Source organism: Sphaerodactylus townsendi, linkage group LG01 (assembly GCF_021028975.2).
Source record: "Sphaerodactylus townsendi isolate TG3544 linkage group LG01, MPM_Stown_v2.3, whole genome shotgun sequence".
In the NCBI taxonomy this organism is placed as follows: Eukaryota; Metazoa; Chordata; class Lepidosauria; order Squamata; family Sphaerodactylidae; genus Sphaerodactylus; species Sphaerodactylus townsendi.
The window spans coordinates 59,126,695-59,149,956 of NC_059425.1; the positions used below are offsets into that span (position 1 = coordinate 59,126,695).

General features: G+C 38.8%; 1 protein-coding gene and 1 long non-coding RNA gene across 7 annotated transcripts in view; one reads left to right on the forward strand and one right to left on the reverse strand.

Moving 5' to 3' along the window:
• The window catches only part of ESRRG (estrogen related receptor gamma), a 578,835-nt gene that overhangs the window by 245,197 nt on the left and 310,376 nt on the right, over positions 1-23,262 (reverse strand). The window lies entirely within an intron of this gene.
• On the forward strand, positions 163-2,998 carry LOC125431889. Its single transcript, XR_007244362.1, has 3 exons — positions 163-355; positions 1,816-1,978; positions 2,786-2,998. It is a non-coding gene; the product is annotated as an uncharacterized LOC125431889 (long non-coding RNA).

A 23,262-nucleotide genomic window follows, 5' to 3' on the forward strand; every position in this document is an offset into this window, starting at 1 on the left:
GCCCCGATTGGAGCTTATAAATATGAAGTAGGGCTTTGCATATGCGGTCCCACCGGCCCAGGCAGACAGCGGATTGGTAGGGCATTGGCCAATCAGCGCCGCAGAGGACAGAGGCTGCACAGATTGAGCGGCGCGCGGCAGGTAGAGAAGGGTGGAGGGGACGGCAAGGACTGAAGACCGGGTCCCCAGCTCGAAATGATGCGGCGGGTTTTGAAAGGGGCTTCAGAGCCCGGTTCTTAAGTCCTCAGTGCTTCGCTAAATTCGTTAAATGACCATTCCTCTCTGCTGTTTAAACTGCTCTTTGGCAGGAAGGCGCGCAGCCTCCCGTTATGTTTTGGGAAGATTTCGTCCTAAGGTATAAGTTTTGTGCTGTTCTCGGTTCCGTTATGTTGGTAGCTGTTGTGTCTCTGTTTCGTTCGGTGCTCTCGTTTGCTAAAACCTCATGCTGCTTACTGCACTATTCTAAGCATGTTTACTCGGAAGCGAGTCACTCCGAGGTCAGTGAGACCAAGGCGTCCTGTAGGGGACTTGCCGCCCAATACTCCCTTAAGTTTGAAGTGAGCCCCCTGCCTCCACTTAACCTAATGGGACATTTCTGAGTAAACCTGCACCGGATCAATTGAATGCCTTCTTATTCAGAAAAAAATGCTTGCATTTAATTTGATAGGAGTGGTTTTGGAGCTTGTGTGCATGCATACTGCAACTATAAACATTACTTGACTGTAAGGCCCATTGACATCTACAGTATCTATTAATTAACAGTAAGACCCATTGAAATCTACATTTGTGAATAAACAAGGATGGTCAATTTTCTGCTTTTTTCCTAAATGCAATTCACCTAATCCTGCTTTACAATTTTAGAGTTATGGAAAAGAATTATTTCTCAATGACTGACTACCATGAATATTTAAAATATGGTGCGGGGAGGCGGACCTGCAATTATGCACAGTCAAGGAGTGTGCACTTATATATATATGCATGTGTATGATGAACATACTTTCCTTTCCAAGAAAGTTAAAGGAAAGTGCACTATTAACAGAAAGTCCTCTATTAACAATACATCCTATAACTTTGTTCTGGCTTGAATGTCTGTCCCATTGATTTCAAAGAAATATACTCAGAAGTAATGCAGGAGGATAGTCTGAGTAGGTTTGTGAGTATGACCCTTCAGTGGTACCAAGACAGTCAATGTTGTTAACATTTACTTAAGTTTTGAGTTCTACTGAAGTCATTGGACATTCTTCTGAATAAAAGGTAGGGGAGTGGACTATATATTAGTTGAGCTGTTAATGCTACTACTAGCATTATATACTTCTATAACACTACTACTAATGCTACTATGCTACCATCTGCATCTGAACTTCTTATATTCTAACATGCATACCTATACAACAACTTCAAGGATTTTTTTTGTCAGTGTGTTTAAAAATGTATTCCATTATCTCTGTTCATGTCTACAAAATTATATCTCTAATTCTGCACTAATAGCTACTACATGTCAAAGCTACTTACCAAACGCATTTAATGTAAATAAATAAATATCAATTTTCAACCAATGTTTATATAAAGCTTTTTTAAGGACTTATCAAAAAAATAAATTGTGGCTATGTTTAAACTATGTTTAAAATGTTTTTTGTTAATATATTTGAACACTATACCAAGTGCTTTGTTTGTTTGTTTGATAGTTTTAAGACTGCATCTGCCGAAAATAAAGAGTTCCTGCATATGGTCAGGAAATAATTGGTACAACCTTAACACAAAATTTTTTAAATAATTCAGCTGTACTGCTTGTACCATTCTTTTTTTCCCTGACAGAGTACTCCATGATGTAAATGGCATAATCTTTTAGATCAAAACAAATCAGTGTACACCCTTAGAATGCATTAATGCCATTCACAAATGGGAATACAACAGCTGTCTTCAAATCTATTTGACGGCTTTTGCCAAAGTAAGATGACAAAAGAGAAGACACATACATGTAAGTGCAGTGGACTTGCTTCTGTTCCTTTGTTTTGTTGAAATTTTCAGTGTGTCATTTATTTATCTCCTGTACAGTTTTGAGTCTGGTTCTTATATATGCAGCAAAGCATACATGCAAGTGTATATGCAAGTGCAAAGATCAACAACCCAGATAGCATAACTAAGGCTCTTACCACTGAGGAAAAGTAGGTAGTAAAACCTTAATTACCAGTAGCATTATGCTGCCTGTATTGGTAAATGTGAACTCTAATTAAGATGTAAATTTGGTTCTGAGCAGTGAATTAAAAGCACTCTGAGATGCATCCCATCAACCATTCCAGAGATTTACTAAACAAGCAAGAAATAAAAGGCTCATATTAGAGCCTAACATACTTTCTTTTGTTAAAAAAATTCACTGTTAATGAAGATGTAGTGCATGTCCATTTCACTGACCTGTAACTGTTTTTTCAAATATATTGAAGTTCATTTATTAAAAACATTCAATATACCAAAGCTACATTGTTGTTTGATTTTACATATATGTTCAATACTTATTTTGTCATGAGTTTGAAAATTGGACACACTGTGCACCTGTGTTAAGTGTGATTCATCATAATTATTTAAAATCTTAATTAGAGATACTTTACCTCATATTTTTCTTAGTTTCATTACAACGTCATTATAGTTAGTGTGGAAAATTCTTTGGAATACTGCCCTCCCTTTTGCTCTGTCTTCCCTTCTTCTTGTCCACATAGTTTCCACTGCCCCTCTGCTTGTCCATATCATCCCCTCATCTCCAAATTAACTATTGCTATCTTTCCACCAGACACCTTGCAAGCGTCTGTCTTCACTGATGGTACTGCTGCTTAGAAGACCACAGCCGTAGAGTAATTTATGCATTCATGAAAGGCAGTTGGCCTGTTCCTCTGGGACTGAAAATGTCACCTCTGCTAGACCAGGGCCTGGAATTTCAACTGCATTCTTGAACTTGTGTTGCCCAGTTACTATTGAGTATTTTAATCTAAGAAGAAATAAATGAAGCAGGTTACTAGTCATCGCTAGCAATTAGTCCTTTCTGAAAAATAACTGTTCTGTTTTATTTAACATACACACTCACACTCATGTATATAAACAACACACACACATATACAAAGGGTCTTTTAGAAAATGTAATCAAGGGAAGAAAGCTTGTTATAAAATTTGCAGAACATAAGTCAGGTTTGGACACTTTCTTATGCTTGCTTGTCTACACTAATGCTAAATCAAAAGCTCCAGTCTAAAACCTTACCTCAAGGACTCTGCACAAAGCAACAGTAATAGAATCAGAGCTGGAAGTGCAAGAGAAGCTGTCATGAGTATCTGCACCAGTCAACGAGCGCTGCTGAGCAGTGTCTACATCTTTACATCCCTCTATGTGTATAATTATCTCCATGTAGAGTACTGTACATCTTTAAGCGCCTTCACACTTAAGTGCTACAGACATCTCATTGCATCCAAATTGCCAGACTCCCTAAACCACAGCTACCTCAAGGCTACAGAAGAAAAGATCCAGTGGCACTTTGCAGAAGCAGTACAGTTAATTATGCCAAGTACATATTTACTTAAAAGAGTACTGGAGGGAGAAAAAAAGCCTGGATGGAATATCTGTGTCATTCTTTATGCCCTCACAAACATTCCCTCCACTCTAACATTCCTTCAATTAAGATTGCATTAAATGTTGTAAGCTACCCTAGTTGTATTAAATTAATGGTGAAAGATTAAGATAAAATGTTTCCTGTGTTTAGAATAAAGTGAGCTAACTGGTCAGAACGATGTCAGAATAGCATATTTTTAAGAATGTTAATAAGTAACAATCATTAAATGGGGGAGAACCCCCCCCCCCTTTGCTTGTTTGATTCCCTCAGTTCCATCTGCCACTACTGATGGTTGCTTAAAAGCCATTAGGACTAAAGTGTTAGATTGGTAGAGTTTTGACATGTGTCTTATATACCTCTCCAGAAGTACAGTTCATCTTTAAGTACAATGTACATTTTCTCCCTCTTCAAAGCAACTAACAATCTCCCTGAATTTCTTTTGCCTACTTCTATACACTTTGGCAAATAGTAGTAGATTACTACATTAGAACCATATCCTGCTTTCATATATATGTAGTAGAAGTAATAACCACCCTGCCTGGATTTTAGGTAACAACCCACGTTAGAATTTGCTTTCATTATCAACCGCTGATAAACATACACACAAATTTGTGTGCACATGCACACACACGCACATACCATTTTTCTTTTCTTATACTTTAAATGGGAATAGACAACATTTCAATAGGTCATGGCAAATATTTTATCATCAGTGTAATACAATAGATTAATGTAACCACAACAGATATGCCATTCATCAAGGCTGGCTACTATTAGCACTTAGCTGTACTAGAACAGATCTTCTTTACGCTGCTGTGTGCATGACATTTGCTCAGTCTACCTTAACCCCTTTCACAAAAGAGGAGTGTGGGATACATGTATTACCTGAGTGGAAGAAAGTTTATTCTTGTTAAAACAAATATATAACCAAAACACATACATTTCCCCCATTCCTACATCAAATTCCTTTCCTACCACATGGTTCCTCAGAGAAACACAGTGTTACTGTCTCAGATAGCAAAGGAGAGATGACTGAGGGAATTCAGTCACTCTGTTTAATTAATACAGGATTATTTCACTTTCATTTTGCGAAGCTAATAATATGACTGGTGGAATGTCAGCAAAAATTAAATCATAAACTATTGCAGTGCTGAGAGGAAAGCTTACTTCAGTTGTGGAGTGTTCCCAGCAGAAATCTTGTACATATTTACACTGGTAAAATACCACATGCTGTTACATGGGATACTGAAAGGTTTCAACAGTCCATATGGCATGTATCACAGAGTTAACATTTTATAATTACACATTAATAAGCTGGTAGAAAGTCTGTTGTTTTCTAACTGTTACAGCACCACATACTAAATGGAGAAGTACATTCAAGGTCAACACTTCATTTTGGACAATTCTACCTGCCATTATATTACACTAATCATACTTTAAGTATTCAAATAAAAAGAGTAAATTAGGCTTTTCATGAAAAAGATGATTGTGTGATTGTGATAAACAACTATTCTGATAAGGAGCAAAGTTGTTTTCTTTCCCTGGTAATACATTGTTGTCCTTATATAGTAATTCTAGAAATAGTTACTACATTATTTTGCTTTAAAGTTGTAAACTGTAATTCCCTCACATGAATTTAAACTGACCGCTCTCCCCTTCTATGTATACGGCAGACACAAGCAGCCATTCTGGAATGAGATTAGGAGTGTAATTCTGACTAACTGTGGGCAAGATCTGATGTCTCCCCCACCCTTTCTCTCTACAGCTTCCTACCTGACTGTAAGCTCAAGGCACTAAAACCAGAAAAGAAGATGGAGTGCAAATATTTCCCCAGTGAAAACACCAATAATCTTTACTGTGAGCTAACATGAATTGCTTGTTACGCTGCCCTAGGATATCATGGCCTGAAGCGACAGCACGCACACACAGAGAGAAACACACTCAAAGACACTAGACATCTCTAACACCTCAGTCAAGTGTAATTGCATGTGCATTTTTCAGTGGTCCTGTGAATAGTTAGGAATAGTTCTGGTTGATATACCTACCATACAAGACCGCATAGCTCGTAGCCTGTCAGACTTTTTTCCCTGAACACTTTTACCCATCTTCCTGTCCTTTACCTCTTCCTCTATTCACTGTTCCTTGGCATTTTATTATTAATCTTATTGTTATTATTACTGTCCAAGCATAAGCTGATTCATGAGGGAACATGTGTAATTTAACCCCTGAAGCCCTAAATATCTTCACATGTGCCAAAGACACAGGTTTGTTGTTGCCTCTAGCAATATCCCAGGAAGACGAGTGATGGCGGTGTCATATCATCACATAGTGACTTAATCTACTGCGACACCCTGGGAATGGGCAACTGAAAAGATTTACAGAAGGTGGGTTTAAACTGCATGCAAAAGCAGTATTCTTATTTTCCAGCAAGCCAGAATCACCTGGATTAAACTGGAACAAATAGAATCCGCCCATCTTCCCAATTCAAATACTATGCGCCATCTCACACTGTCAACCCTTTTCGTAAACAGAGATTCTAATATAGGATATCATTCCAAAAGCATTTTTATAACACATTTCTTTCTTCTTTGTTCTGTTCATAATGCCTGATTAACAAGCAGTCAGAGGGTGCTGAATTGCTGAACAGTACCCCCCTAGGTAGTTGATTGTTCATGTGCTAAAGGAAAGAGCCTTTACTTTAGTTTCTTTTTTAAACGGTCTGTCATCAGAGGCACATTTCAAAAACAACTCTTGAATGAGGCAGCACTTCTTAATGGGGGGAAGGAAATGATATTCACATTTCAATATATAGCCACAGTAAATATTGACATATTCAATGGAAACTGTGAGTATTGCATTTAGCTATAAGCACATTGCACATGTTATAGTATATTTTGCACACATAATGCTAGATGTAAGTGATCTCAAGATCTAGACTGAATAGCTGCCTCATAGAAGATACTTTCCTAAACACCTTCTTTATTTTCAAATTTATGCCCCACGTTTTAACCTTGTATATTGAACTCATCCATATTAGGGCTGACCGCCAACTATTACAGACTTTCCTACTTGTAATGACTGTGCTTGACAATTAGGCAGAATCCCTAACTGCTAATTTAGTGTTATAAGAATATGAGAAGAACCCTGCTGGACCTAATCAAGGTCCCAACTGGTCAAGCTGCTGTCTCCTACAGTGACCAACCAGGTACTGCTAGAAAGTGTACAAGCACAGCATGAAGGCAAATGCTGAACAGGTAGAGGCACTTTTTAATTTAATGCAGTTGTCACACTAAAGCAAAAGTAGAGGAAAAGACATCTTTCAAGATACAGACTAGAATGTGAAAGTCACACTATGATTGCTGATCAAAACGGTGCCAGCAATGCTGATCCTACTTGTCCATGGGCAGCCATTTGGACAAGTAGTGATTAGCAAGAACAACTTCATAATGTCAACCAACATTAACAACTCCTAGACTCTTAAATTAGAAGTATAGTACTTGCAGGATTTGAATTTAAATTGGGATGGAGTTATACTAGGAGCCATACAGGCTTCTAAGAAAGACGTTATTCAAACAATTTAAATAATTACCATGTTTTAAAAAATAATTTCATCCACATGAGTTCTTGCAATCTACATTACTTGGTTATAACAACTCAGGACCTTTCAAAGGAGTAACATACATTCTTGAACAACATATTGAGCATAAAAGGCTTGTAAATTCTATTATAAATTTCCTGTGCTTATTGTGGCATGTGCAATTAAAATGTTCATTGAAAAAACTACCTATATCAAAAAGAAATGAATGAAATAATATAATCCATATCTGTGTGTAAATTTAATGGCTAGCATGGTGTAGTGTAGTGTAGTCGTTAAGAGCAGTGGACTCTAATCTGGAGAACTAAATTTGATGCCCCCACTCCTCCACATGAGCAGCGGACTCTTATCTGGTGAAATGGGTTTGTTTCCCCGCTCCTTCACATGTAGCCTGCTGGGTGACTTTGGATTAGTCACAGTTCTTCAGAACTCTCAGTCTCACCTACCTCACAAGGTGTCTGTTGTGAAGAGAGAAAGGAAAGGTATTTGTAAGCCACTTTGAGACTCCTTACAGGAGAGAGAGAAACTATAAAATCCAAACTCTTCTTTCCATTATTGCCTGAGTTCTGATCACACTGCCAGCTCATTTCTATTGATTGGTCAGTTAGTCCAATTCAATTATGCAATCCTAATCAATAGATTTAGCTCTATTACGTACAAATGCTACACCTATCTCACCTAACTTAATTCATATACCAACTAAATTTAAAAAGTGTTTAGCTGCTACTATGGTAAATAAACAAAACTGGATTTCTGCAAAATATTATATCTGGATACAGCTCTACAGTCATCATCAACACACTTTCTTGGATCGTGGAAGAGCATCAGCTTTGCATGCAAAGGTCCAAAGCACTTCCACTTAAAAGGTTCAGGTAGTTGGTGATGAGAAAGGTGATGAGAAAATACATCTTCCAAGAGAGATATGGACTAGAATGTCAAAATCACACTATGACATCTGTGTTCAGTCTCTCCTCCATCAGCACAGCTCAGTTGCCAGGTGCCCTGGAGCCTTCCCCCTCACCCTCCTTCCATGTTGCCGGCTCCTTCCTACTTCTCTAAAGTGTATGTGCTGAGAGAACGAGAGATCAATCTTTTGATATAAAATAACAACAGAGGGCTTTTTCAAGGAACAGTACAAGCAGGCATCTTTTGGCTCCACCTCACCTCCTCCACTCTGCTTCCACCCTCCCCAATGGCTGGGAGGGCTTTAAAAACTTTTTTTCAGGTGAGAGACTGTTTTAAAATAAGTCTCTGGCCGTTTCCGCACAGGCGGAATATGGCGGCCTGGGGACAGCAAAAATGCCGTCCCCAGGCCTCCATTCTCACAGGGGGCGCAGCTGCATCGCAGCCGCGCCGCCCTCGCGCCGCCCGACCGGCGCCAAGCCGGCGTTTCCGGAGTGCGCTGGGAAGCGCACTTTCCCAGGAATGCCGGCCTGAAGCCGCTGCCGTGCGAACGGCAGCAGCTTCAAGGCTCCTCCCCGCCCACTCCCTCCCTGCACTTACCTTGTCCCCGGGCCTCCGGCGCATTGCCGAGGCCTGGGGACACGCCCCCCTGCCCTGCGACGTTGGAGCAGGCGCGCAGGGCCGGGGGGGCATTTCCTCAGGCCTCGGCACCATGCCGGAGGCCCGGGGACATGCTGGGTCAGCCGGGCGACAGCGTTCTGCGGCGCCGTCGTCCCGGCTCTTTCTGGGACCGTCCATGCAGACGGTCACAGCGTCGTCGGGTCGGCGCGAAATGCGCCGACCCAGCTGCTTCCGCCTCCGTGCGGAAACGGCCTCTCTCTTATCTTGCAATGGTGGGAGAGAAACATAAAGAGAGTTTGTGTGCAGGTGTGTGTGAATTCTGCAGAGTAATATAGCTTTGTCAGACATCAAATTTGATTGATTTTAAAAGAAAGGTTGCCACTTAATTTAATGTAATATTACTTACCAAGGGGAAAGAGTGCAATAGATTGTCTACCTCTGGTAGCACAGTATCTTGGGCTGTATGGGTTACACTAAAGAGAACAAGGGGTGCTTTGTTTTTATAAATTGTACTTATGTATTGAGAAGTTTGGCTCTATAACATGGAGTTAATAGTTCAATATCAATTAATGCTCAAGTTTACTCACTGAAATTTAATTAATAGCATTGCGCACATCTTGAGCATTGTGAACATCTTTCCAGGGAGAGTATACTTATGGACATAGTTTTGTTTTTGGAAATTCCATTTTGTTTTCTTGAAAGAGCATGTTGTCATTTTATTAATAATACAGAAATAAAGAAAATATAGTTTCCTTTTTGATAAATCACATAAAATCTTTTTCCATTAAAAATATGCCTTACTAGTCCTGTTCACAAGAAACTGTGAAAGCACAAGCCCACAAAAACATACTGTATATTGGCTGAATGCATGCAGAGGGTAAGCTGCCACAAGTGCTTTGGACCTGCTCCACATGATTAATGGCTCATGAGTATGGTGTCTGCTTATGTGCCTTCCCTATGATCAGCAATATTCAGAAAGCACCATCCACATCATAGGGAGGAAGTATACTGACTCCTTGTACAAGCACCATGCTCACAACCCAGCAATGCCACAGAGAGGGTCAGGGCTAGCCTTCTCATGCTGTTCTTTCTCACCGTGCAACCCCTCAATGTGTGAGGGATCTGTATGTACATGGCTGTGTAAAAGTGTGTTGAATAATTCTTAAGGTATATTCAGTGCATGTACAGCTGGACATGTAGGTTAACTCCCCCCCACCCCAATTGCCAGTTTCATTTGTAAAGTGAACATACATTGGCCCTTAGAGACTGATGTAGGTGCATTCACTGAATATATGAACAGGATTACTGAGCCAAACCATTGGTTTATCATGATCACTGTTGTCTACTCTGACTGGTAACAGTCTCTGGGGTCTCAAGAGCATGAAGAAGGGTGAGGGGGAAGGCATGCAAAGTGGTAGGAGGGAGTGGGAAGGCTGGCCATGGGTGCAGAGAAGATGTCTGGGCCAAAGCTGTGCCCACAGGCAAATTTCCCCACGCAAGTGGCAAAGCAAAAATTAAAATCATGCTAGAAGTGGTTTCGTTTGCCACAGACAGAATGAAAAAAGAAAGTGGGGCTCGAGGAAATATGTCTGAACAAAAAATCTTGCTCCGATGGACATTTGTCCAAACTGTGCACCAAACATGTTGTGAATAATTAGCCTATATGTGGTTCAGTGATGGTTGTTTTGCTGTATTTTCTATGAAATGAAAAGCAAATAAAATATTATTCAATAGTAGCAGCCATGTTAGAGGCAGCCAAAATGACAAAGCATCTGGTGGCATCTTAAAAACTAGTAAATGCAGTATGGTATACGTTTTCATGAGCCAGAGTCCACTTCAAGAGATGCATGAAGTGTTACATTCAGTTAGCAGAGAGAACTATAGGCAGAGCTACAAACAACAAAGTGGAAATGAAAGGGGAGTTATTTCAAAGACCTGATTTTTCCAAATAATGTCACTACACAAGTGTCTTTTATGTTTTGGGAGCATGCTTGCAATCAACCTTTTCAGATTTGGAGAAATCCTGCATTTTTAAATCAACAGCGCTGCCACAAGTACCCTAATAGTTCTACAGTTTGATGGCTTATTGACGGTACTTTTATAAAATACTTTCTCCAAATTTGTTTCCGCATTAGATTCAATAATAAGTTTAAATTATCCAGCCCCACAGAAAGAAGACCCTTGAGAAATTTTGCCATGGCTTTTACAACTTCCACCCCCACCATCAATCTGGGCCAACTATTTGGACAGCACTGTACATCTGCATGATGGACGTAGAAACATTACACCAGAATCATTCTGATCACTAAACAACAATCTTTTAGCTATGGTCCAGAACACAATACATGATCCCTTCAGACAAGGGCAAACACTTTTAGGATTACACCAAGTATACCTAAAACTATATTGGCCCCTGGAGAAGTGAAGAAAAAGGAGGTCTAGGCTAGACAGGTACCACAAAGTCATTTTCTACAGGATAGGTCTAGCAGGGAAACAACAGAATGCCACTAATTATTATCTTCTGCTCCATGCTAAAACGTCTCCAGTGCATTATCAGGGATATACAACTTGTGCTGCGATACAATCCTGTCCTTGGAAGTAGGCTAGTCCTTGCTTATAAAAAGCCTCCCAACATGAAGCAACCACTCCCCAGCCATAAAGGACCACCCAACTGAGGGACTAGCTCCTGTAACACAGTGCATCCCCTCAAGTGACATTTTCACAGGACCCAGCATCATCAGCCATATTACCAAGCACCCATTGACCTACACGCATTCTAATGAACTCTGTGCTGTTATGTGAAAGCAATGCCCTACTGCAATTTACATTGGCCAAACTTGTGTATTTAAATAAGGCTCAATCCTCAAACAAAACAAAGTCAGGGCAAACTGCAAAAAAAAAATTAATATGAAACGACATAAAAAGAGAAACACTCAGAACAGCGAGTGTGGGTGAGGAACAATTCATCCTCTCTCTGTAACATTTAAATGAAGTAGTAGCTCAACACAAGAATTTCAAAGTGGATAAGTTGGAATTCATACATAGATCTGAATTTATGAAACTTGGGGCTTTTCCTCACATTTGACTTACTCATGATTCTCTGAGCAGGCAAGCATTAGAAACAGGTTGGCATGGTTCTTCTGCATGTGTGCCCTTCCTTTGCATTTTCACAGTTAGGGAATTTTCTTCCGAAGATGCCTTAAAAAAATTTTCTGCCACTGGAAGTGCTCATAACTGTGAGCATGCACGCACATATACTTAAAAGAAATCAGCAATAAAATATAATTATATTCTATTATTGCAATGAGAAGTGTAGCAGGTTCTATACATTCCCTGTTTTCTTTTTTTAAAGTAAGTCTGTGTCCCCTCTTCATTCAAGGGAGATACAAGGAAAAGGGCATATCTTTACCACAGAAGAGACTTACTTTTTAAAAAATGAAGTCTGTTAATTCAGAGAACCTGCTCAACCTAAATGTGCATGTTTATATCAATATAAGGCTTGTATTTTTTAAAATCAAAAATAAAACCACTAGTCTTGCAGCACTCGTGACATTTTGAAATCCTTTTAAAATGGTGTTAACATCTGTAGGTCAGATTCATGTCACTTCTAGTTTGGCCTTCAGTATTGGAAATGTAGATGATTGGCTTTAGCTGCTCGTTTATGAAAGAAAGGTGCTTGGTAGCTGCTCCCAACATTTTCTTTATTCAACAAACTTCAGAACTGGGATTGTTTTCAGTGCTTAATTTCAGGTCCAAAGAATAAATATAGTGGAATTAAAAGGTAGCACTAAGTTTCAACACCACTTCATCCATTCTGTGGTTTTGAGATGTGCACAGAATATCAGCTGCTATACCTCATACTAAGTAGTACAGGTTCATAATTTTTAAGCTCAGTCTTACGCAGACTCCAGTCTTAGTATTAACATATGAAATCAATTGGCTTTGACTAATTTCTAGATAAATATGTCCACACAATTAAACAATTTAATAGAATCATGAAGCTGGCCATACAGGCCATCTAGTCAATGCAGGATCAACCTAAAACATTCTTGACAAGTGTTTGTCCAGCCACAGGTCGAAGATTGCCTGTGAGGGGGAGCTCACCACCACCCTAGGAAGCCAATTTTACTGCTGAACAGCTCTTGCTGTAAAAATGTTTTTCCTGAGATCTAGCGAGTACTTATCTGGCTGTAATTTAAACCCATTATTGTGAGCCCTATCCTCTACTGCCAAAAGGAACAGCTCCCTACCCTCCTCTAAGTGACAGCCTCTCAACCTCTTTTTCTCCTGACTAAACATTCCCAAGTCCCTCAGCCTTTCCTTACAGGGCTTGGTCTCCAGGCCCTTGATCATCCTCACGGAGCAAGTGAGTGAATCATCCAATTTAATTCACTTGTTCTCTGACAAGTTATTAACAATAAGCTTCTTCTTAAAGCTTTATGGTCTGTTTTCTTTTGTACCATTTACAGATGATACTCATGTTTTTGAAATGTCAGTGTCTTCATTCAGTAATACTTTGGGGCAGTAAAACAAGAATGAATTCTCTTTCCATATATTTTAAATAAATTTGTGAAGACTTATTGAATTATTTGCTTGTAGATTAAATTCTATTACAAGTTTTTAAATGGAATCAAGCACTTCAAGAAAATTAGAATGTGAGTAGTCAGCTACTGAGAAGGTTGAGATAAAAAGACCACCTAGCCTTTCTGCCAGCCTGTGCAGTATTTGTATTTCCTTCATAGACCCACTTGCACATCAGACTATAGCCACCCTTAAAGTTCGGAGTCCACAGTTCCTGACTTCTGTGAAGTTAGTCCTTGTATGCTAAAAGGCTCTAGTTTAGATTATATTCTTGTTTGGCTTTTTGTAGTTAATAACCCTGATATGTCCTTTTTTTTTTTTGACTACAGCCCTATCTCCATTATCAATTAACATTAGTTTTATACATGAGGTCTGATATAATGAAATACAAACAATGAAATGGCCAAAGCAGGTCACCAAATTTAATTGTCAAACAGTATGGAGAAAACATGCTCCCAATAAATAGCCATAATCCTACACAGAATAAATCCAGTCTAAACTGGAGTTTCCCTGCATAGGATTGCACTACTATTCTTGGTAGTTCATGCAGTGTTTAATAAGAGAATTGAAGCCAGCACTATCAAGGCATCTTGTGAGACATATATGTTTTCTTTCAGCCTGCCTTTTCTTTAACCTGTAGCTAGTTATTTAAAATCCTTGGCATCTATGGAAATTTTCTTACAACCAAAAGACCAGTATAAAAGGTAACTGCATAAATCTATCTCCTTCCACACCCACTCCAGCACAGCCCCCTTATGTCACATTTGCATTTCTATTCAGCTGCACTGCCTGACAATGAAGCAAATGGGTTTGCCTTATCTGTACAATTCTGGACAACAGAGATTTCTAAGCCATACAAAGGAACAGTCTTACCATTCAGCCTTCTATATTTTCCACTGCAGCCCCCCAAGATCCTGTGGGGAATGCTGTCACATAAACACCTGTCCCTACTTTAAAAAATCTTCAAACTGTCTCATGTCATTGGGGAAAAAACTAATTTAAAACAAAACAAAATATTTAGCATAAATTTCTTGACTCAAGCCAAAAATTAAGACTCCAGTGTTAATGTTTTGAAGTTAATGCTACATGGACTTCTATAATCCAGGAGTATGAAAACCTTCTCATACAATTCTAATAAATTGATTTTTTCCCTCCATTGGTCTCATCATTCTCACTGTAGAAAATGCGATCTACATAAAGAACCTAGTTAAACCTGCCAATTTGCGGTAGTTTTTATCACATAAAGTTTAGAGAAGGCAATCAAGATGATGTGCTGTTTCACTGTCATGTAAGAAAATTTCCATCTAATGCCTTTAAAATTAATATCTTCCCACTGATAAGTTAAAAATGATACCAGTCAGGCACTCTACAAAATCTCCAGATCATCTTTGCGTTATGCTGAGACTTATGCTAGCTATAGAACACAGGCAAGGATTTAGAAAGGCAAGAAAAGTTCTAATTAGACTACTTTACAAACATCCGTCCTTTGTGCTATCTCATTATGACACTTCTCTTTAATGCATAAATTTGTATTTTGAGCCTTATGTGCCCCAGGAGCAGGTTGGGGGGTAGGTGGATGGCATTTTGGCCTGCACCAGAACAGAATGGTGAGAAAGACATGTCTATCAGCGAAAATCCTGTCTTCGGAAACCCTCCTGCGAACCTAAACCAATGGGAGAACTATCTGTCTACACTACTCTTTTTTCCAACATCCTAGCTGATTTTCAGCTAAAACCATGGAGTTCTTCTACAAAAGTTTTCTGATGAGAAAAATCAGTAAAGGTGAACGGCCTACATAAAGATAGAGTTGGACTGCATTCTGTTCATTCTGTTCCCTGTGCTCCATTCTGTTCCCTGTGCTCCATGGGAACTGAATCCTCAGATATTCTCCAGTGCATCTCCTTCAGTGTACAAGGATCTGGTGGTAGCTTTTTCAGATTTTCTGGCAGACAAAGTAAAGACAAAGTAAAGATGGCTACTCTGTTAGAACATATTGAGGTACCACATATTCCTTCTGCCTTTCTTGCCTTGCAATTAATTTTATAACAGAAATTAATATAGCAGTGAGAGCCTTCTGACTGAGAATTTTCAACAGTTCTGTTTTTAACCAAGATCATTTCCAGCTCTGCTACTTGAAGTTCCTTCACTGCAAGAGCTAGGGATAATTTTCAAACATGGGAAAAATGGAGTTACAACCCCTGGCCTTTATCCCTTTTAACTGCTTCAGAATACTCCTTCCCATATCTAGTCTCCCAACAAAATGAGCACTAGATAAAAGAAGTATTCTGAATTTAAATAATATAAAAGAAACACATACAGATAGCATTTGAAAAAGTACAATGCCTGGCTCCCCCTTTATTTTGCTTGCCGGCTCATCAGCATCTTCAAAGGTACACATTGCAATGTTTGTTTTTTTCACATTTGGGCAAAAAAAATGCACAAACACAAATTTTTTGAAAAAATTACTGATAAGAGAATCAGCACAAGTGTGCTCCAAATTTGGCCACTGAATTGACTATGCTTGTTCTACAGAAATGACAGATTGCTAATTTACAGTCAAAGTAGATACTTCAAGAGAGAAAACACCAGAGAGACAACATATTAAAAACATTATTAAAAATGCTGATATTATTAAAATGTAATAAAATGAAGAGATACATCTCAGCACCAAATCAAGGACTAATCCACTTGTCTCTGCTTATATGTAATGCCTACTGTTAAAGGGGGGGCAAGGTTCCAAGTAACCAATTATTCTGGCAGCTTTTACAGGTATCAAGCATGTGATTTTGATTGTTTAATGCATAAAGGATTGTAACAACACTATGCTTTTAACAAACTACAAAAATCTTGTTACTGAAAAAGGGTAGTATCAGATGCCACTGTTTCTTGGATATTTTCATTCCACTGGAATCCTCTGACTTCCTCCTGTTTTCAAAAGCTGCCTGGCAACAGAAAGGCCCCTGGAATTCACCTTCAATCAATTATATTCAGAGTGGGAAGGAACATCTTGTTATAACAATCTTGCATTTTCCCCATTTATTTTTAATTAATAAATAGGCTTGGTTTATATTGTTTTATTGAAAAGGACATATTAGGTTCCATGTGAAGGTTTAACTGAATTTATACCACTGATCGATTTTATTCGTGTGGGTCAGGCTGCTGTTTTGCAATAAATGCCGTCATGTGCAGTGGGACAAATCCTACCCTATTGACCAATGCTACACATTTGTTTGCATTGTCTCTCTAGTTCAGCAAGTTTGTGCCGATGGCACCTGTTAAAGCTGGTTCAACTAAGCTGTTCTGCATTTGTCTAGCTGGATTTGGGTCTTTTGGATCCCTGACTGAATACAAAGTGAGTAGAAAAGCCACTGTTTGGCAACAAGCACAGTGGGGAATACACTGTCTGTTGGTATACAAATGCGCAAATGTGTTCCTCATAACATCTCTTAGGGAGTATGCTGCTTGAGTCTCAATGCTGTTGAGATCAAAATGATCTCCTTTGTTGTCAGTTGTTTAACAGCAGCTGTTTAATGTAACTTCAAATGATCTGCTCGGATGAAGTTGTCATTCTTGCATTCCCCTTCAATGTAGTTAAAAAGCAACAGCGCAGCCACAATATTGGGTTCTATTCTTGTATTATTCTTTTGGAAAAAGTTGCACATTTCATATATTTCTGATAGCCCAGCAAATAATAATAAGAATTATAATAATAAAGGCAAAATACATCTTTGTAAAAAAAAAATAGCTCTAATTCTCACCCATCCCTAACAGCATAGTTCTGTTACAAGAGTGAAAAAATCCTCATAGCTCTGAATATGAGTTCTCAAGAATTTACAAATGTGTATCCATACACTCTCCAATAACTGGACATGCTGCATTTCCTTAACAATGATACAGAGAAAATCACTAAAGTAGGTGAAATTACAAAAGCATTTTGAAAAATTGAATGAATACTGCAGGGTAATACCTAATCGTTGAAAATATTTGCAGTCCTTTAATGAACAATAGAGGGCAGTAATGCTTCTAATCTGGCAGAAGCATCACACATCAGAGTAGCGAAACTGGTAAAGCTACATATAGCACACAATCCCCATCATTTATGCTAAATGTATATACACAATATTTATGGTTTCAATTCTGTTCTGGGCTTCACTTGGTTTTAAAGGGTGCCTGTTGCATATAGAAACATAGTGATGATATTTCCAGCATTCCAAAGTCTTGGAAAGTAATTGTATGAATCCTGGTTCACATAAAGTGTTCTTTGTCACACCTTTTCCTGGCCAGATATTGGAATCTGTCCTCATTGTTAAAAGAGTATCCCATTGTTTAACAATTTGAAAATAATTTGTTATATCTGTTGTGAAGTGATAATGACATCATAAAGGCTTTGTAAAACTAAAGGCTTTGTATACTATAAGCTATAAGGCATACCACATTTAAAATAGGCAGTTTAGATTAACAAAAGTAACCAAGTATAAGTAAACAATTCTAGTCAACAAGTATCACTCCCCTCCTTATTAGCTTGATTTAAAAAAAATAGGATCAATACTAGTGACTGGCTTGTCTTGAACTTGGTTAGCATTCCTATTCAAACTACATATCTGAAATGTACCAAAAACAAGTACACATTCCCCTCAGGTTTCCACACTATCATAAATGGCAACGTATTTCTCCATGACATCTTTACATGGAAAAAAAAAATCAAAATAGCTATTGCTTGAACACAATGTAAGTATTTCCTGATCATCAAGTAGTTACATTCGCTTTGATTTAAAAAGCACCTACAGGTTCAATATTATAGATGTGAAGGAACATTAAGTTTTCACAGTTCCTAAAGACCTTTACTTCTGAATAGCAGCTCAGACACCTTGGGCACAATTCTTGACATCAATATGATCCATTAATTTTTTTTGCCTTTAAATTCTTTGTTCAAATCAATTTGCAGTCTCAGCTTTGTCAGTATGCAAAATTTGTACCTGACCTTTTCCATGGTTCTGATCCAGAGACTATTGAAATCAGCGGAAGACATAATCTGAATGGTTTCAGAACAAGACATCTGTGTTTTGCTTTGTTTATGGGACCACGCAATATGTTGGCTTCAAAATGTTTCTTAGTATTTGTAAAGTTGTCATATGGCATATGCTATTGGGAAGCTGTATTGGTGAGTCACTAGAAATTAAACTGTTAAGGAAGTAACAAAGAGTGGAACATACATAGCTGCTTGTCTTTTTATTAATGAATGCACTTCAGAGAAGGCAATATGCTGATATGGGTAACCGAGATGTTTTTAACCATATTGTTGTAATACAGTCATATACAAAATAGTATCAGTGACTAATGTTCCTGTAAGTGTATGTTTAAATCACAAGGACATGATTTATATTCCACTGAAAAACTGCTCTAGATGATAAAATTGATTAGTCCTGCATAACTTGTGATCCATCTTGATGAGTGTAACTCACCAGTCAAGCACAGTGGGTGTGGCCAAATTCTCAACAATCTGATGTATCAGCAATCCCAAAGAGACTGCAAAAACAGGGGACTGACCCAAGGTCATCATTCTAGGCTTTGGTGGCTCCCATCCATGGGCTTGAAGGAGAGAATGGAAGATAAAAAACAAAGTTATCTGAAATCTGGCATATGACAATAATGAAGTCCAGGAAGTTGTGATTCAAACAGAACTCTAGTTTAAAAATGAGAATTGACACCTGTGTTATGTGGAAATGGATTATGTAGGAAATGACTCCAAAAATATTAAAATTAACTGGTTGTCTAAGATAAGCTGGTATGTGACCAATCAAGATCATTTGATTGTATGTTCCTGCATGGCAGGGGGTTAGACTGGATGGCCTTTGTGGTCTCTCCTAACTCTATGGCTCATTCCGCACATGCAGAATAATGCACTTTCAAACTGCTTTCAGTGCTCTTTGAAACTGTGCGGAATAGCAAAATCCACTTGCAAACAGTTGTGAAAGTGGTTTGAAAATGCATTATTTTGCGAGTGCGGAAGGGGCCCAAGATTCTATCACAAGGTGATCACAAGGAATGTAGGAAAGAACTGATGTGGGTGGCAATAAGGAACTTTAAGTGAGTTATATATATATATATATATCTTCCAGATGGGGAGCACTATTTACAAAAAAAACACCCCATAATTTCTATAATATTGAAAAGTAGAACGATGAGAAATAAGTTGCCCCCCAAAATGAAACTCTACATCAAATGATATAATTATTTCTTGCAGAAATAAACTGCAGAAACATAAGCAAGGAAGTGGATTTTTTTGTTTGAGTATATGAGATTGGTTAGTAGATGGACGCATATTTTAATAACCAAGTATCATCCGAAACATTTGTATTGCATGTAGCTAAATTAAGTATCAAAAGACAATAGAGGGGAAACAAGGCTTGCTTTATCAAATTATGTTAATTAGCAAAATTATTGAGAAAATAGAAATGTAATGGATGCTTTAGATTTTAGATACATCTTTTGAGAAGAAAATATGTTCTTGGTGCTTTAAAGAGACATGAAAAGTAGAATAAAGGATGAAAGTATGGGCAAAATAAAGACAGTCACGTAAAAAAGAGGTTTCTTCTACTTGTCCATGCAACATAAATTCTTTCTTTCTGGCCTTCAGCAGCTCAGTTATGTATGACTATTCCCACTATTATTATTCTGTATGTCATTTGACTGTCTTGCCATTGTTGCTTGGAGGCCCCACACAGGTCAGAAATTATACTGGTTTTCAGTGTTACTCTTTTCCCTGAAGTCAGAAGTACTCTAAAAAAGTAATTTCATTACAAAACTGCAGGATACATAAAAACATTACTTCAAATATTTTGAAGGACACAGAGGATGACTCATCTGTACCACTTGACCCTATTCTTGCTTTTCTCCCAAGGCGCTGTCCACCACTTCACCATGCTGGCCAGCTGTCTTTCTCCATCTCAATCACTGCCTGACAAAACATTATTTTCTATTCATCCTACAGATTAGAAAGTACTGCACAAAAACTAATGCAGAGAAAACAGTCACTAGAATTACAAGGAACCTTCTTACTTTACCCCATCCTAAAAGATTAAAAGTGGTAATCTATTTTAAACTCCCTGCATGAAACTAAACTCCACATTTTACACTTTTCAGCTAAATTTGTGAAGTTTCATTGAGTTTCCCCTAACAGAAATAGGAAAACTGTTCAGTTCTTTAACAAAAAGTCTAGCATTTGTAAATATTTTCTCTATATTATTCTATTCAGAAGCCTCCTGCTCATGCAACTTGGATTTCAAAATTATTGTGTTATGATTTCTTGTCCTTATATTAACTTACAACTCAACATATAAAAAGCAAAGGACAAAGAAGGGGAAAGCCAGCATTCATTCACTATACACTCAGCCCTCTCCCAAACAACAGGACTATTCTTCCTTCATGATACATCTTGTAAATATATTTTGCCTCTGCACCTTGAGCTTCCAACACTGCCCCTTCAGTCCACATTCATTTGTTTCACAAATAAAAATATTGCCCTTTCTCCAATGAGACTGCAGAAGAGATCCAATACAAAATCTCATGTGTTCCTACTGTATGCCTTCTGTGTCCCCTGAGGAATCTCATAAACTGCTTTCATGCTCCCATTTCCCATCTCATCTTTTTTTCAAATAAATCACACTTATCTGTAACACACTTCTCTCAATACCATCCAGATATTTAAAAACTGCATTGAAAATAAGATATTTTTAACACAATAGTAGGATATTTGTTTAGGAATGGGAGTAGGAAATTCCCTAGCTAGCGTTTTTTTCTCTTGTAAGGGACACACAATTGTGACACAACAAAGACAGTAAAGGAGCAAATAATAAATTACAGTGAAAAGATAGCTTCTGATATAGTGATGATCAAACACATCCTGATTGCCAGCCATGATCAGGCAGCCAATTTTTCAGTGATCAGTTCAACTTTTTATGATTCATTCATAGCTGTTCAAAGAGCTGCTTTACTCTTTCCCAGTATGGTTCAGCACCACTGTATTGTCACACAGCCCAATGAAGCTCTCCAGTCCTCTAATCATTGCTTCAAAATGCTTCCCTCCACAGCCGAACCACATTAAATCAATCAGCAAGCAAATAAACAGCTGGCAAATCAACACTTTAACAAAATCCTACTTTTATTCTGTATTCCTTGGAAATGGTAATGGTTGCTGATCCCCACCCTTCTGTCATGTTCGTGGCTTGCAGAGCATCCAGAGATGACCTATTTGTACCTTGGAACATTTTGGCCAGTGCGGGAAGTAGTAAGCCACCTTGCATGCAAAAATCCTCCATAATATAAAGTTTTAAACACCATGTCTGAACATTCTGGGCATACAAAGAGAGGTTTTGCTTTTCCTTTTTGCACATAGCTGGGCAACTCATTCTATCTTTCACAGTGTATTATGGAGTATGGCAGCACAGATTATAACAATTCTGATTTCAACCAAACAAGGCTGTCCCAATCTCCATGCTTCCCCGCTTGCCAGATCAGGCTGCAGTAGCAGATCTGGAAGTGGGAAAAGGGATCAAATGACCCAGGTGCCACATTAAGGAGACAGGAGGGGGGGTCCCATTGGGCCAGTCTCCCCCATGCCCCCGCCACAAAGCCCCTTTTGGTAGGATACCTTTAAAATGCCAGAGTTGCTGAGTCGCAGCAGGCTGCTTCCCCATCTCCTTCAGACTGCAGAAGGGGCGGTGGCAATGAACAAAGCAAAGAGTGAGTGGATAGGTGAGTTTGGGTGCTGGGTAATCCCTGGGTCAAGCCCTCCCCGGCAGGGAAGTGGGTTACCTTTCCCTATAGCTGCTTCTTTGCCCTGCTTGCTTGCCCAATCTTTTCCTCTTCCCCCAAAGCGGGGAAAAGGGAAGAAGAGTACGAAAACAAGCCAAGAAAAGTGACTGTTTGGAAGGGCAACCTGGAGACCACTGTCCTGCCAGGAAGGGCCTGTGGCTCGAGTGGCTGCCCAGGGATTACTCAGCACTCGAACTCGCTTGCACGCTCATTCTTTGCTTCACTTGTCGCTGCCACCTCACCAGCAGACCAGAGGGAGTGGGGAAACAACTTATACCACCACCACAAACCAGTGACTCTGGGATTTTAAAGGTACCCTACCAAAAGGGACTTTTTGGTGGTGGTGGGGAGGAGGGGAGTTTGGCAAGGGGCAGCTGGGGGCGTCTCTCTTGGGGCAGCTGTAGGACGCAATTCGAAAGCTTGCTCCAGGCACCATTTTTTTGTAGATATGCCCCTGTCAGGCTTGCATATAGGAGAAGCAGATGCACAAACCAAATTTCTGTCCCAGGTAAAGAAAGAACAAAGAAATAATACAAGTATTGGTGGAGTGTTATGGAAAGACGTAAACTTCTGTTGTTGTAAGTGAGAAAGCAAATACATTCTTCTGCTTACAGAAAAACTCTAGCTTTTAAACAGATCTTCTTCATTAGCTTTCTCCCCAAACTCTTAGGCTATTAGTAGGAAAGATGCTGTTCCTTGAAACAGTTTGTTTATCTGGGCAGAAAAACAATCATTCAGTGAATTGTGTGTGTGTGAGTGTGTTTGTTAGAGTTAGTGGTTATGTTTAAGATATCTGCTCTAGATTAGTCTTGCTTGAGTGGCATCATAAATGGCTCCATTCCCTGGCAGTTGTCTACTTCAGATGGAAACCTGACAACCTCTATTTAATATGTCTTTCACAGTACACAATGAAGTGTAAAACTGCTGTGAAAAAAGCCTGTGTTTCAAAACAAACTATCTCTGTAATAAGCACTTAAAACACTTTCATTAAAATATTTATGTATAAAAACAAAAACTCGAAGCTGCTACAAGTAATCTGACAATGTGTATGTGTAGGTTGGAGAATTACATTTCAGGTTTTAACAAATCCCAAATAAATTATCTGAAATAAACTCTGAAAGCGAAGCTTTACACATCACTGCTTAGCGGTGTGGA